At 50.3% G+C, this 12430-nt stretch overlaps 1 non-coding gene across 1 annotated transcript; it reads right to left on the bottom strand.

Annotated features, from left to right (window-relative positions):
- Positions 1–703: 703 nt before the first annotated feature.
- Positions 704–810, bottom strand: LOC112937506 (small nucleolar RNA R71). Its single transcript, XR_003240170.1, has one exon. It is a non-coding gene; the product is annotated as a small nucleolar RNA R71 (small nucleolar RNA).
- Positions 811–12430: the final 11620 nt, after the last annotated feature.

Here is a 12430-nt window from a genome sequence, read left to right on the forward strand (position 1 = left end):
TTTGAATCAGGTATGTAAATTTTTGACTTATAAACTTTGGGTCTATAAACTTTAGGTGTATAAACTTTAGATGCATAAAAATACTATATATATATTTTAATATTTGAATTCAAATTCAAATTTGAATCCCGATATAATTCAAATTCAAATTTGAATCGGGCATGTAAACTTTTCACTTATAAACATTGGGTCTATAAACTTCAGGTCTATAAACTTTAGATGTATAGAAATCCTATATATAAAAAAATATTTGAATTCAAATTTGAATTTGAATCGGATATATAAACTTTTGACTTATAAACTTTTGGTCTCTAAACTTTAGATGTGTAAACCTGAGGTGTATAAACTTTAGGTTCATAAATTTACTAAAATAGGAAAGTAATACGGTGCCAAAAAAGGAAACCAGGTGGAGGGAGGGAGGGGGAAGGGGGATCGATCGCTACCCTTGTCGCCGGGCGATCGATCGCCCATTAGCACTTCCGCCGTCAACAATGCCAACATTCATCTGCAACAGTTCCTGGAGATCTGTAGCACATATACCATCAAGGGCGTCAGTCCAGACGCCGTCAGGCTAAGGCTGTTTCCATTCTTCCTTCTTGGGAGAGCGAAGCAGCGGTTCTATGCCAACCATGCTGCTGTCAACACATGGGACAAGTGCTCTACGGCATTCCTCTCGAAATTCTTCCCGATGGGCAAAACCAATGCCCTTCGTGGAAGGATTTCTAGTTTCCAGCAGACAAGGGACAAGTCTATTCCGGATGCATGGGAACGACTGCAGGAGTATGTGGCCACCTGTCCTCATCATGGGATGGACGATTGGCTGATCCTGTAGAACTTTTACAATGGACTCACCCCGATGTCCCGCGATCACCTGGACACGGTGTCACGCCCTGAAGTTTTCCCCCCTTTGCTTGCTTTAAAAATTGGCTAAATAAATCGTCCGAAGAAATTATCTTAATTAACCTAGAGCTAATTCCTTAATTAATAAATGCAATTAATAATTGAATTCGGCGTGGTGGAATTTTTCTTGAGTTCCCCATGCTCCAATGCATTAACAGGATTTTTAGTGGAATTTTCAGAGCCTTGGAAATAATTTTTTACCAATTAAAAATCACCAAAGTGCAATTTTTAATCCCAGGAAAATCCTTTTTTCTCTTTTTCTTTTCTTTTCCCTCCTTTTTCTTTGTTGGGCCGTCGGCCCATCCCTCTCCCGCGGTCCCCCCTCCTTGTGGGCCGGCCCAAGCCGCCCCTCCCTCCTCTCTCTCGGGACGCCGACAGGTGGGCCCCACCTGTCGGTCGTCTCCCACCTCCGGCCGCTAGAGCCGAAGCTCCAACCGCCCATGTCGCCGCTGCCTCCTCCGCTCTTCCCGTGCCCACGCCGCGCCGCTCCCGCGTCCTCCCCACGTCGCCGCCTCTTCCCCCGCATCTCCCGGCCCGCGCGCGCGCTCGAGAGGGCGGGATTCGATTTCGAATCCACCTCTCTCACTCTCTCTCCTCCCCACGTCGCCGGCCAAATCGGCCACCTCCCCGGCCACGTCCGCCCCCTCCCGCACCTATAAATCGCTCCCCGCGTCTTCCTCTCTCGTTTTTCGCACTCGCCGCGCCCTCCCGTGCTTCCTATCGTCGCCGCGCCGCTCGCCCCTTGCGCCGCCGCCTACCGCCGTCTCCGGCCACGCGCCGCCGCCACTATAGCCACCGCCGCGCCGCGCAGTCGCCGCCGTCGCGCTCACCGAGCCCGCCCGCACCTCGGCCGCCGCTTCATTGCCGCGAATCACCGCCGGAGCCCTTTTCTCCTCGCGCGCCGGTGAGACCCTCTCTCCCCTCCGTCTCCGGCCGGCAATTCAAGCCGCCATGGTCGCCTTCCCTTCCCTAACCCCTCTATGCTCTCTCCTAGGGTGCCGCCGCCGCCCGTTCGCGCCCCGGCATCACCGGTCGTCGCCGCCGTTTTCTTCCTTCGCGCCGGCCGTCGTGCTCGCCGGTGAGGAATCCCCTTTCCTCCTTCCTTTCCTCTCCCCCGTGAGCGCCGCCGCCCTCCGCGCGTGCGCCGTCGTCTTCGGCTGCCGCCGCCGCCTTCGCGCCGGCCGCCGCCGTCTCCCCGCGCCGCCGGTCACCGCCGGCGGTCGTGCGCCGTCGTCGCCTTGCCATGGCCGGCCGGCTTGAGCCGTGCCGAGCATGCCGCCGCCCACTCCTTCCCCCTAGAGCCGCTGCCAGTGGGGCCCGCTTGCCAGCCGCCCCCTCTCCCTCCCTTAGTGCCGCTGACCAGTGGGGCCCGCCTGTCGGCGCCACCCCCTCCCTTCCGCTGACGTCAGCCCTGGGCTTTATTGCGCAATAAATTGATTAAGGACTTTTCTTTATTAGTAAAAACGCAGTTTATCTTCTAAAATTCATAAGTAATTCATCCGAGCTCCGTTTAAGTCCATTCAAGTCTCAGTAAATCAAGAAAAATGCAAAGAATCCATTAAAAATAGTTTTGTTTCCTGTTTCAGTAGTCTTATAGCATGTTTTGCTTGTGTGCTTTGTTTGTCGCGTAGGTTTCGGCCGTTTCGTCGATCCGCGGTTTCTCGAAGACGTTGCTGAGGTCTCGTCAGTTCGAGAGCAAGGCAAGTCATGCAATACGTTTGATCATATTGTACCCAATTTACAAATATCCCGCATTTCTATTAAATGTTGCATCCTTTTACAATGTCATGTAGGATGGGTCCTATTCCTCAGCCATTTATTGTTTACCTTATGCCATTGATAACTTAGGTATCAAAATGACTAGATGTTGGTTTAGGAAATGCTTAGCCATGCTTAGTTCAACTAGCACACAAATGGGGATCACCTTATTACATAGACTTTGTCTATTGGTATAGCTTTAGATTGGTGCCACCGCAATGGTGTTAGTTAATTAAAATACACTGAATGGTGGGCTGTGGGTGCATGGTTATGCTGGTCGCACCCATGGCAGTTAAGGACCGGTTCACGGGAAACCCTGGGAGACTTACCGTGCTTACCACAAGCGGGAGTGGGTAACTGCTTGATCTGAAGTATAGCTCGACCCTTTCCTAGGCACCGGTGGCGAGGGTGGGCGTGATGGAGTTGGGTCGGCCGGGGTGTCCGGTTGTCCAGCTGCCGGATTCACCGCGGCGCAAGAGGGGACCGCCCACTGCCTTTTGAGGGGTGGGGGTGAAACCTTAGCGTGGTGTGGATGGTTAGGGGAGGGTTATGTGGAGGGTCTTGTCACGATTTCCCCCTTTGCAGTATCATGGTGATACTTCGGGGCATGGCAACATGTGTGGAATCGTGTCTTGTGGGTACAGTTGTACACCTCTGGCCAGAGTAAAACTATTCGAATAGCCGTGCCCGCGGTTATGGGCGATCAACCAGATTCACCGTGATTAGTCTCACCCCTAGTTTAGCTTAATGAACTGGTGTAGTTCAGGTGGTTGGTTGGGCCTGTTGCAACGTGGTGTAGCGTTGGACAGTGTTTGGTTAATATTGATTAATTACTACAACTGTTTTACTGCTTTCAACTACTGCTTTTAAATGCTAGCTTTATGCAAAAGAACCTCTAGCCTCCTTTGGTTATATCCTGCATCATACCTCCTCTTCCGGTATGACTTGTTGAGTACAGTGGGTAGTACTCAGTCTTGCTCTCTTTTCCCCCACACCAGAGCTGAAGATCTTCCTAGTTGAAGCTGTTTTGTCAAAGTTGGTTTCGTCGCTGCCGTCAAGGATTGCCTGTGGAGTGGAGTCGCTCGCTGCTTAAGTCAAGCTTCCCGGTTTATCTCGCTTTTATCTTTTCCGCTGCATTTGTAATCTTTTCTATTTTTGTAAGACGTGGATCTGTATGTCAACAATTGTCGTTTGTGTACCCTGGCTGGTCCTGGACAGGGATTTAATGCACATTCAGCTTAGAAATTCTGGTTCGAGAATTTCTGGGCGTGACAAGTTGGTATCAGAGCCGACTTTGACCGTAAGACAAGCCAACTGGAAACCCTAAGAGCCCTCTGAACCCCTTTTTTCATCTGCATATGCCTTTTTGCACCTGGAATTGTTTCGGGAAAATTTGGAGTTTTGCCTCTTTGGTTTGCGGGAAAAATCTTGGTCGTTCATTCGGATCGGATTTTTTTTTTAAAAAAAAATTATTAGCTCAGTCTAGGGCTTTAGAAAAATTTTAGTTGGAGTTTATTCGACAGTCAGTCGGGAATTTATTGGGGGTTATGCATTAGGTCGTGTCTATATTCGATGGGGGCAATGTTATGCGCATCATTTTCTATGCAACTAGTCTATGCATTAATTTATTGTTTAGTTGCATTAGTGTCTTTATTTGAGTTCATGAAAAATGTTCTATGCATAAAAATCATCATGCTCGGTTATTTATTTGAGTCTTCTTTTGCTTGGTTTAATTTGGATTTGAGCATGAATTGGTTCCTATCCCTTGTCTACTTTAGATGTCGGTCCTATCCCTCGTTTGCAAGCGCCGCCCCGAGCTTCAGAGTCGCCGCCCTTAGCTTTATCGCCTTCTTAGTCTGTTTGCTTGCTAGTTTTCGTGTTTAGGTTTGTTGCTTGTGGGTTAGTCGGCGGTCGATATCATGTGTCAGTGGTATGACTGCCTCAATTAGGAGTTGCGTGCCTCTTTTTCAGTGTTTTAATCAAGATTAAGATAATTGCACTTAAATTCATAAGCAAGATTAGTTTCTGAGCCCCCCTGTTTTTCCTCCTTTTCTCATATTTCTACCTATCCCCTTCAGATGGAGATAAGGAATGGTTCACGCGACTCGAACAACGCCAGTGGCAGCGAAGAGCCGAACAATGGAGCACGTGCCAACGGTGCATCTGACAACAGTCCGTCCCCACCGCCCGAGAACCCAACAATTGCTCAGGTGTTGGACAATCAGACTCAGATGATGACAATGATGATGCAACAGATGCAGCAACAGTACCATCAGGTGTTGCAGCAGGTGCAGCAGCAAGCACAGCTGCAGCAGCAGAACCTGCAGTTTGGTCCTCCACCTCCTCAGTCCAAACTGTTAGAATTTCTTCGTGTCAAGCCGCCCACCTTCTCAAGCACCACCAACCCAATCGAAGCCCACGACTGGCTTCATGCCATTGAGAAGAAGCTGAATCTTTTGCAATGCAACGAGCAGGAGAAGGTTGCTTTTGCTACACACCAGCTACAAGGTCCCGCTTCTATTTGGTGGGACAACTACATGGTGACCCGTCCAGCTGGGGCAGAGGTTACTTGGACAGAGTTTCGTCATAGTTTCAATAAAGCACAGGTTCCCGAGGGAATTGTGGCACAAAAGAAGAGAGAGTTCCGTTCCCTGCAACAAGGAACCAGAACAGTTATAGAGTATTTGCATGAGTTCAACCGCCTCGCGCGCTACGCCCCTGAGGACGTGCGTACCGATGCCGAGAAGCAGGAGAAGTTTCTGTCTGGTCTTGATGATGAATTGACTAACCAGTTGATCTCTAGAGATTATGAGGACTTTGAGAAGCTGGTGGATAAGGCTATCCGTCAGGAGGAGCACGGTAACAAAATAAACCGTAAGAGGAAGGCAGCTCAGTTCAGGACTCCCCAGGGGAAGAGTCAGAAGCCTCGTTTCACGATGGGACGTCACGGTGGACCTTCCACCATGATTATCCGACAGCACCGTCCCTACCACCCGGGTAGCTTCAACAAGAACCACCATAATGGCAGTCACAACAACAGTGAGCAGCACAGTCTCAACCCTACTCCGAGTTCACTAAAGATTCCAGCTCAATCAGTTCAGCCAGCTCTGCCAGAACAGCCCAAGAGGTTGGGAGAAAAACCCGAACTCTGCTTCAATTGTAACAAACCCGGACACACGGTTGGAAAGTGCCCGAAGCCAAGACGTGCTGGACCCAAGTTCGTTCAGGCCCGTGTTAATCATGCATCTGCAGAGGAGGCGCAGTCAGCACCAGAGGTTATATTGGGCACATTCCCCGTCAACTCGACACCGGCAGTAATATTGTTTGATTCTGGTGCAACCCATTCCTTTATTTCCAAGCGTTTTGCTGGTGCACATGGGTTATCTTTAGTGAAGCTTAAGATACCAATGCGAGTTCATACTCCTGGAGGTGGCATGACCACAACTCACTACTGCCCATCTGTGACAGTTGAAATTCAAGGGTTGATTTTTCCAGCCAACCTCATTCTTCTCGAATCCAAGGACCTAGATGTCATACTTGGAATGGATTGGTTGACAAGGCACAGAGGAGTGATTGATTGCGCCAGCCGCACCATCAAGTTAACCCATGCAAAAGGAGAGGTGGTAACCTTCCAGTCTCTAGTGCCGCGGAAGCCAGGGATCAGTTTAAACCAGGCTGCTGGTGAAGAACAAGAGGTAGCAGTGGAGAAAACCACTAAGAAGCTGGAGGATATTCCTATAGTCAGAGAGTATCCAGAGGTTTTTCCGGACGATCTGACAACAATGCCACCAAAAAGGGATATCGAGTTCCGGATTGACTTGGTACCTGGAACTGCACCGATCCACAAGAGGCCTTACAGAATGGGAGCCAACGAGTTGGCGGAAGTCAAGAAGCAAGTCGATGAACAGTTACAGAAGGGATACATCCGTCCGAGCACGTCGCCTTGGGGTGCTCCGGTTATCTTTGTGGAGAAGAAAGACAAAACCAAGAGAATGTGCGTTGACTACCGCGCACTCAATGAGGTCACCATCAAGAACAAGTATCCTTTGCCAAGGATTGATGATCTGTTTGATCAGTTGAAAGGAGCTACTGTGTTCTCTAAGATAGACCTGCGATCAGGCTATCACCAGTTGAGGATCCGCGAAGAGGATATTCCAAAGACAGCATTCATCACTCGGTACGGGTTGTTCGAATGCACAGTTATGTCTTTCGGACTCACTAATGCACCTGCCTTCTTCATGAATTTGATGAATAAGGTGTTTATGGAATTTCTAGACAAGTTTGTCGTGGTTTTCATCGATGACATACTTATCTATTCCAAGTCCGAGGAAGAACATGAGCAGCATCTTCGACTGGTACTTGAAAAGTTAAAGGAGCACCAGCTATATGCCAAGTTCAGCAAGTGCGACTTCTGGCTTAAGGAAGTTCAGTTTCTCGGTCACATCGTGAATGCTCAAGGAGTAGCGGTGGATCCAGCAAATGTGGAGTCGGTTACCAAATGGACCCCACCAAGGACAGTCACTCAGGTTCGGAGTTTCTTAGGACTTGCGGGTTATTACCGCCGGTTCATTGAGAACTTCTCTAAAATTGCTAAGCCAATGACACAGCTATTGAAGAAGGAAGAAAAGTTTATCTGGTCTGCTGAATGCAATAGGAGTTTTGAAGAACTCAAACGACGGTTGGTGTCTGCACCAGTCTTAATCCTGCCTGATCAGACGAAAGATTTCCAGGTCTATTGTGATGCATCTCGCCAGGGGCTAGGATGTGTGTTGATGCAGGATGGCAAAGTGGTTTCTTATGCTTCACGGCAGTTGCGTCCTCATGAAGGCAACTACCCGACGCACGATCTGGAATTGGCCGCAGTCGTTCATGCTTTAAAGATTTGGCGGCACTATCTCATCAGTAACCGTTGTGAGGTATATACAGATCACAAAAGTCTAAAGTACATCTTCACTCAAGCTGATTTGAATCTCAGACAGCGAAGATGGTTGGAGCTGATCAAGGATTATGATATGGGAATACATTATCATCCCGGCAAGGCTAATGTGGTTGCAGATGCCTTGAGCAGGAAGAGCTACTGCAATGTTGCATGGGTAGAGCAACTATGTTGTGAGGTTCAACGCGATTTGGAACATCTGAACCTTGGTATAGTTGAGCACGGATTCGTGGCTGCCCTAGAGGCACAGCCCACACTGGTGGAGCAGGTTCGCATAGCTCAAGCAAGTGATCCTGAAATAGCAGAGCTCAAAAAGAACATGAGAGTTGGAAAAGCCCGAGGTTTTGTTGAGGATGAACAAGGAACAATCTGGATGGGAGAAAGATTGTGTGTACCCGAAAACAAGGAATTAAAAGACCTGATACTAACCGAGGCTCATCAAACTCAGTATTCCATTCATCCCGGTAGTACTAAGATGTACCAAGACCTCAAAGAGAAGTTTTGGTGGGTCAGCATGAGAAGGGAAATAGCTGAATTCGTAGCACTCTGTGACGTCTGTCAACGAGTAAAGGCAGAACACCAAAGGCCAGCAGGTTTGCTACAGCCACTTCAGATTCCAGAATGGAAGTGGGAAGAAATCGGAATGGATTTCATCACCGGTTTGCCCAGGACGTCATCGGGGCATGATTCTATTTGGGTAGTCGTTGACCGACTCACCAAAGTGGCTCACTTCATTCCGGTGCACACTACCTACTCAGGGAAGAAATTAGCAGAACTCTATCTAGCAAGAATCATGTGTTTACATGGTGTACCTAAGAAGATCGTGTCTGATCGAGGAAGCCAATTCACTTCAAAGTTCTGGCAGAAATTACAAGAAGAATTGGGAACCCGTCTAAACTTCAGCACTGCTTACCATCCACAAACAGATGGCCAGACCGAGCGAGTCAACCAAATACTAGAGGATATGTTGAGAGCATGTGCGCTTGACTTTGGTGGAGCATGGGACAAAAGCTTGCCGTATGCTGAGTTCTCTTACAACAACAGTTACCAAGCTAGTTTGCAGATGGCACCGTTTGAAGCACTATATGGACGAAGGTGTCGTACTCCGCTCTTCTGGGATCAGACAGGGGAACGCCAATTGTTTGGTACAGAAGTTTTAAATGAGGCAGAAGAGAAAGTCAGAGCTGTTAGGGAAAGATTGAGAATCGCGTAGTCTCGGCAGAAAAGCTATGCAGACAACCGCCGAAGGGAGCTCGCTTTCGAAACAGGGGATTATGTGTATCTCCGTGTCACTCCGCTTAGGGGAGTACATCGCTTCCAAACCAAAGGAAAGTTGGCACCACGCTTTGTGGGACCATACAGGATCTTGGAACGTAGAGGTGAAGTTGCTTACCAGCTCGAACTTCCCTCCAACATGCTTGGCATCCACAACGTGTTCCACGTCTCTCAGTTGAAGAAATGTTTGAGAGTTCCTGAGGAACAGGCAAGTCCGGATCACATCGAAATTCAGGAAGATCTGACGTATGTGGAGAAGCCGACTCGTATCCTCGAAACCAGCGAGAGAAAGACCAGAAACAAAGTAATAAGATTCTGCAAGGTTCAGTGGAGCCACCACTCAGAGGAAGAGGCCACTTGGGAAAGAGAAGATGAGTTGAAGGCCACCCACCCGCACCTCTTCGCCAGCTCTTCCGAATCTCGGGGTCGAGATTCCGTTTAAGGGGGGTAGGTTTGTCACGCCCTGAAGTTTTCCCCCCTTTGCTTGCTTTAAAAATTGGCTAAATAAATCGTCCGAAGAAATTATCTTAATTAACCTAGAGCTAATTCCTTAATTAATAAATGCAATTAATAATTGAATTCGGCGTGGTGGAATTTTTCTTGAGTTCCCCATGCTCCAATGCATTAACAGGATTTTTAGTGGAATTTTCAGAGCCTTGGAAATAATTTTTTACCAATTAAAAATCACCAAAGTGCAATTTTTAATCCCAGGAAAATCCTTTTTTCTCTTTTTCTTTTCTTTTCCCTCCTTTTTCTTTGTTGGGCCGTCGGCCCATCCCTCTCCCGCGGTCCCCCCTCCTTGTGGGCCGGCCCAAGCCGCCCCTCCCTCCTCTCTCTCGGGACGCCGACAGGTGGGCCCCACCTGTCGGTCGTCTCCCACCTCCGGCCGCTAGAGCCGAAGCTCCAACCGCCCATGTCGCCGCCGCCTCCTCCGCTCTTCCCGCGCCCACGCCGCGCCGCTCCCGCGTCCTCCCCACGTCGCCGCCTCTTCCCCCGCATCTCCCGGCCCGCGCGCGCGCTCGAGAGGGCGGGATTCGATTTCGAATCCACCTCTCTCACTCTCTCTCCTCCCCACGTCGCCGGCCAAATCGGCCACCTCCCCGGCCACGTCCGCCCCCTCCCGCACCTATAAATCGCTCCCCGCGTCTTCCTCTCTCGTTTTTCGCACTCGCCGCGCCCTCCCGTGCTTCCTATCGTCGCCGCGCCGCTCGCCCCTTGCGCCGCCGCCTACCGCCGTCTCCGGCCACGCGCCGCCGCCACTATAGCCACCGCCGCGCCGCGCAGTCGCCGCCGTCGCGCTCACCGAGCCCGCCCGCACCTCGGCCGCCGCTTCATTGCCGCGAATCACCGCCGGAGCCCTTTTCTCCTCGCGCGCCGGTGAGACCCTCTCTCCCCTCCGTCTCCGGCCGGCAATTCAAGCCGCCATGGTCGCCTTCCCTTCCCTAACCCCTCTATGCTCTCTCCTAGGGTGCCGCCGCCGCCCGTTCGCGCCCCGGCATCACCGGTCGTCGCCGCCGTTTTCTTCCTTCGCGCCGGCCGTCGTGCTCGCCGGTGAGGAATCCCCTTTCCTCCTTCCTTTCCTCTCCCCCGTGAGCGCTGCCGCCCTCCGCGCGTGCGCCGTCGTCTTCGGCTGCCGCCGCCGCCTTCGCGCCGGCCGCCGCCGTCTCCCCGCGCCGCCGGTCACCGCCGGCGGTCGTGCGCCGTCGTCGCCTTGCCATGGCCGGCCGGCTTGAGCCGTGCCGAGCATGCCGCCGCCCACTCCTTCCCCCTAGAGCCGCTGCCAGTGGGGCCCGCTTGCCAGCCGCCCCCTCTCCCTCCCTTAGTGCCGCTGACCAGTGGGGCCCGCCTGTCGGCGCCACCCCCTCCCTTCCGCTGACGTCAGCCCTGGGCTTTATTGCGCAATAAATTGATTAAGGACTTTTCTTTATTAGTAAAAACGCAGTTTATCTTCTAAAATTCATAAGTAATTCATCCGAGCTCCGTTTAAGTCCATTCAAGTCTCAGTAAATCAAGAAAAATGCAAAGAATCCATTAAAAATAGTTTTGTTTCCTGTTTCAGTAGTCTTATAGCATGTTTTGCTTGTGTGCTTTGTTTGTCGCGTAGGTTTCGGCCGTTTCGTCGATCCGCGGTTTCTCGAAGACGTTGCTGAGGTCTCGTCAGTTCGAGAGCAAGGCAAGTCATGCAATACGTTTGATCATATTGTACCCAATTTACAAATATCCCGCATTTCTATTAAATGTTGCATCCTTTTACAATGTCATGTAGGATGGGTCCTATTCCTCAGCCATTTATTGTTTACCTTATGCCATTGATAACTTAGGTATCAAAATGACTAGATGTTGGTTTAGGAAATGCTTAGCCATGCTTAGTTCAACTAGCACACAAATGGGGATCACCTTATTACATAGACTTTGTCTATTGGTATAGCTTTAGATTGGTGCCACCACAATGGTGTTAGTTAATTAAAATACACTGAATGGTGGGCTGTGGGTGCATGGTTATGCTGGTCGCACCCATGGCAGTTAAGGACCGGTTCACGGGAAACCCTGGGAGACTTACCGTGCTTACCACAAGCGGGAGTGGGTAACTGCTTGATCTGAAGTATAGCTCGACCCTTTCCTAGGCACCGGTGGCGAGGGTGGGCGTGATGGAGTTGGGTCGGCCGGGGTGTCCGGTTGTCCAGCTGCCGGATTCACCGCGGCGCAAGAGGGGACCGCCCACTGCCTTTTGAGGGGTGGGGGTGAAACCTTAGCGTGGTGTGTGTCACGCCCAGAAATTCTCGAACCAGAATTTCTAAGCTGAATGTGCATTAAATCCCTGTCCAGGACCAGCCAGGGTACACAAACGACAATTGTTGACATACAGATCCACGTCTTACAAAAATAGAAAAGATTACAAATGCAGCGGAAAAGATAAAAGCGAGCTAAACCGGGAAGCTTGACTTCAGCAGCGGGCGACTCCACTCCACAGGCAATCCTTGACGGCAGCGACGAAACCAACTTTGACAAAACAGCTCCAACTAGGAAGATCTCTAGCTCTGGTGTGGGGGAAAAGAGAGCAAGACTGAGTACTACCCACTGTACTCAGCAAGTCATACCGGAAGAGGAGGTATGATGCAGGATATAACCAAAGGAGGCTAGAGGTTCTTTTGCATAAAGCTAGCATTTAAAAGCAGTAGTTGAAAGCAGTAAAACAGCTGTAGTAATTAATCAATATTAACCAATCACTGTCCAACGCTACACCACATTGCAACAGGCCCAACCAACCACCTGAACTACACCAGTTCATTAAGCTAAACTAGGGATGAGACTAATCACGGTGAATCTGGTTGATCGCCCATAACCGCGGGCACGGCTATTCGAATAGTTTTACTCTGGCCAGAGGTGTACAACTGTACCCACAAGACACGATTCCACACATGTCGCCATGCCCCGAAGTATCACCATGATACTGCAAAGGGGGAAATCGTGACAAGACCCTCCACATAACCCTCCCCTAACCATCCACACCACGCTAAGGTTTCACCCCCACCCCTCAAAAGGCAGTGGGCGGTCCCCTCT

Source organism: Oryza sativa, chromosome 12 (genome assembly GCF_034140825.1).
Source record: "Oryza sativa Japonica Group chromosome 12, ASM3414082v1".
Classification (NCBI taxonomy): domain Eukaryota; kingdom Viridiplantae; phylum Streptophyta; class Magnoliopsida; order Poales; family Poaceae; genus Oryza; species Oryza sativa.